Source organism: Condylura cristata, unplaced genomic scaffold (assembly GCF_000260355.1).
Source record: "Condylura cristata isolate star-nosed mole 26May11 unplaced genomic scaffold, ConCri1.0 scaffold00010, whole genome shotgun sequence".
NCBI lineage: Eukaryota > Metazoa > Chordata > Mammalia > Eulipotyphla > Talpidae > Condylura > Condylura cristata.
In genome coordinates this window covers 47,575,586-47,579,939 of record NW_004567111.1, presented here as the reverse complement: position 1 = coordinate 47,579,939, position 4,354 = coordinate 47,575,586, and the positions used below count along the sequence as shown (strand labels likewise).

The 4,354-nt window shown below is 38.6% G+C and overlaps 1 pseudogene; it reads left to right on the top strand.

Moving 5' to 3' along the window:
• The first annotated feature begins 1,742 nt into the window (after positions 1-1,742).
• LOC101628380 lies at positions 1,743-3,291 on the top strand (annotated as a pseudogene).
• The last annotated feature ends 1,063 nt before the right edge of the window (positions 3,292-4,354 follow it).

Below are 4,354 nucleotides of genomic sequence, written 5' to 3'. Positions count from 1 at the left end.
AGTTCTTGTAAGTGATGAGGCAGATATTTACCACCATAGCTGCCTATCTGGAGTTTCCATGCAGAAATCGCACCAGCATTCTCTATGCCTGTTGGACTTCATTTCATATTTTGAACCATACTATGCTATTATCACTTGCAAAAATGGAAATATCTCTATATCTCATTTTGCCAATGAGTGTATACAATCTAGGGGAAAATGTGACTCTTAATGAGCAATGACCCAGAGAGGAGCATTTATATGTGCTGCTGTATTTGAAGGCAGAGAGGATGCATCAAAGTTGCTTTCTGAAAGCAGAAATCTAAAGTTATCCCTAAGAGCTTTATTTATTTTCTCAAAGTCTAAAATGTACCTCAGAGTTTTATTTTCTTCTTGGTGAGAATAGTGGGCAGAACTGTTCTTGGAATAGCAGTGAGTCACATCAGGGTGCAGGTAGGAGAAAAATGTTAATGCCATGAACACATCTTTTCATAGGGTACCCACCTAAGTGGTTCAGTGCCTCATTTGCTTGTCAGCCATGTGTGTGTGGCCAAATGACTTACTGTGGGTTATAAATCAATGATGAGCAATGTGAAGAGCAGATGGGGAGTTTAATGCATCCTCCACATCTCTGTCTTGTGACTGGCTGAAGTCCATGTGCAATTTTGAAGAGGATGTTTGGAAAGTATATTCATCATTTTAAATTGCTCTGTGGGAGCTTTGCAGTTCATAATGTGCCACTTAGGTACTTCTCAAAAATAGGTTTTCCTTGACATGGTTTACAATTTCATAACAACAAAAGGGCAACTTGGGGTATAAAGATAAAAAAAAAAACTTTGAAAGAATTAGCTAGAAATTGGGAAGGGGAGTTGGGGGAACTATGAGGAGGGAGAGCTGAAGGAGTTTGGAATATTTAGGCTGAATCTACAATCTAATGTATGGCACTAGAAATTCTGAGTGCTTGGCAATAGCTTTGCTGTCTATTTCTCAATGTACTATTTCTTAGTGTTTATTTTCTCAGGGAAAATCTATTTAGGGAGGAGCGTTCAGCATGAACTAGAATATATTGCTTTGTGGCAAAACAAGAGATAATTAGCAGGATAACTAATAGTTTAACAATTCTAGAGTCAACTACCTGTAAGAAAATAGTTCTGAGCCAAATATACCTGTTCTTTTTGTCTTATTTTAAGACTTTACTCAAAGTGATCCTCATCAGAAATGTGTGTAAATGGTTGAGTGGAGTGTTGGTGTACAGACACTTCCTTCCCAGACATTTGGGTGTAAAAGAATCAGTGATCAGTAGCCGGGGAAAATGTGCATCTTGAGCAAATGTGTTCTAAAGTCAAGAAAAGAAGAAAGCACAATTGGATCTTAATTATTTCAATACAGTGCATATGAACAGGGCAGGGTGCAGGGTGCAGACTAGGAAGAAGTATAACTTTGACAAACCTGCAGGGGGGGGGGGAGAGGAACAGCAGGCCCCTTAGGGTCCAATTGCAGAATGGTTTTATTTTTTTTAATTTTCGTACGTTAAAATGTCTTTTAGAAAAGTTCAAGGAGATATTTCCATAAAAGGACATGTGATAAAATTATTTTGGGGAATGGTCCATAAAAATAGAGCCAGTAGTAACCATGTTTTCACTTCTTGCATTGATACACAAGGCAGAGTGATAGATAAATCCTCTGAGTAGTGTCTTGCAGTCTGTGCAACATTCAAGCAGGGAACATTTATCGAATACCACCCATGAACTAGGAACTTGTACATGGCCATGAACAAGGTTGAGCAGGAAAAGGCTTGGCTGTCATGAGGATCTCTGACAAATGTTTTAAAAAGTTTTTTGGGGCCCTCCCTGGTGGCGCAGCGGGTTAAAGCACAGCACTGAGAATCTAAAGCCACTTCCTCATGAGTTCGATTCCCGCCTGCCCCGGAGGTGACCACATGGCGTGGCAGACCTCTCCTGACCCGCCCGCTGCTCCCCTCAGCAGTGTACTTCGTCGATCTGCCTGTTCTGCTCCCCGCTCTGTCTCTGGTGAATTCTCTCACCCTCCGCATCTCTGGCCTGTACCCCAGTTCTGTACAAATAAATAAATAAATCTTAAAAAAAAAAAAGTTTTTTGGAGACCTTGCAAATACTGCTTGGTTCTGATGTTCTCCCATTCCTCCAAATAGCGTGCAAACTTGTCTTTTCTCTTTTTTTTTTTTTAAAGCAAATTTTGTTTGCCATCATTTTTGCTCTCATCCTTTTTTTCCCCAGGAAATTCCATGTAAACTTCATCAAGCCTTGCTTCACAACTGATCAGCCCTTTCTTGTCCTCATTTCCCTCCTTACTCATCTGAGATTCGTTACTCCAGTGCTTTTCACACTGGGTGCCCACAAGGTACAGGACTTGCACACAGATGGTTTTAAAGAAACCCCTGACCTTCCTAATGATTTCTTTTCTTAAACTGAGCCACCTGAGAACGCACAGGCATGCATTCTCCAAGCATCTACGAGAAGCCATAGCCCTTACTGATCGTTCCGAGGTGTAGCCCACTGGACTATAAAGTCTTGGACTGCCAAATAAAATAACAAATAAAAATACCAATTTTGGACCTCCCTGGTGGCCTTAACTCCTAGGGGTTAAGTCTTAGCGCTATCAGCACAAAGGCCTGAGTTTGATCCCTGGCAAGAGAGCTGATCCACATAAGGCAAAGCAGACGCCTCCTCTTTCACCCACTGCTCTCCTTAGCAATGTATTTCAGTAGATCTGAAATGCTGTCTCACTCTCTAGTGAATCATCTCACTACTGCCTATATCCCAGTTCTTCTATGCCAAAAAGTAGTGATTAAAAACTTTAAGATTTTCTAGGTATTCATGTTATCTACATATTTCAATTAAGGGGAAGCATAGTCTTATGAACAGTATATTTGCTTCATGTTGATATATTCTGAATTCAGAAAACAATTTTGGGCCACCTGGTGCTGCTTGTGTGCTCATTCAGTGCAGACCTGGTACCTCTTGTGAAACCACAGCTGAAGAGACGCTGGCACTTTCCTTGGCCAACAAAAAGCCTGAAGATTGAGAACAATGATCATATTAATTTGAAGGTGGCATGTCAGGATGGTTCTGTGGTGCAGTTTAAAATTAAGAGGTATGCACCACTTAATAAACTGATGAAAGCCTACTGCAAATGACAGGGTTTGTCAATGTGCAGATCAGATTCCTATCTGACAGGCAACCAATCAATGAAACAGACACCCCTGCACAGTTGGAAATGGAGGATGAAGATACAGTTGATGTGATACAGCAGCAGACAGGAGGTGTCTACTAAAAAGAGAAGCTGCTACTTTACCCCAGAACTGTTCCTCCAGAGTAAGAAGACATTCTTAACTAGAAAACTGCAATTTGGTTCCACCAATCCTGATTACTTTAGTATAGTTTTCTCTATTCTTTCATTTTCCCTTCCCCATTCCTTTATTGCACATAAAGTAACTGGTGTATGTGCACAAGCACATTGCATTTTTTTTTTTAACTAAATGGTCAATGGTATGTTTCAATTGACATCAAATAGAGATGGGATGGGGGAGAATATTGGTTCTGTGAAAATAGCCCCTTTCTCCATTAGTGGTATGCTCATTCAGCTCTTATTTTTATAATCCGGTAAGTTATTTTGCTCTCAATGTTTAATAACAACAACAACAACAACAACAAAAATAAAAACTCTTTCATACCTTGTTAGGTTGGAGAGTTTTAATGTTTTTCAGTTTTCATGGTAAAACCAAGGACAATTTTATAACTTTTTGTATGTAGCTGTTCCATGTGGGGTGATCCGTCTTTAAGTAAGGATAAATTACTCTAAAATAAATTAACTCTAGATAGTTTTCCCTTCGAATCAAGCATCTTGTTGTTGGTCAATGAATTTGTCTGTATTTATTCTGGAGGGAGAATCCCAGAAAAGCAAAGCAAAGGGAAGAAATGCAGAAAATTAAAGCCAACATTTAAAAATAAGTTTAAATTTTTTACCTAAGCTATTCAAATTTCCTGTTCTCCTTTTTTTAAGAATTAAAATTTTAATTTTAGAACAACTTCAGATTTACAGAAAATTGTAAAGCTTTTATAGAATTCTAATATACTCCTATTATCTCATATTTCCCAACCATTAGCATCATATTATTATGGTATATTTTTTACAACTTAATGATACAATATCATTAAACCCATATTTTATTCAAGTTCTCTTAGTTTTCACCCAATATTCTTTTTCTGTTCCAGGATCCAATGTTACATTTAGTCACCATGTCTCTTTAGACTTCTTTTAGCTATTGTTTCTACCACTTTCTTGGTTATGATGACCTTAACAATTTTGAGTTGCCTAGTGGGGGTTCATGGTATTG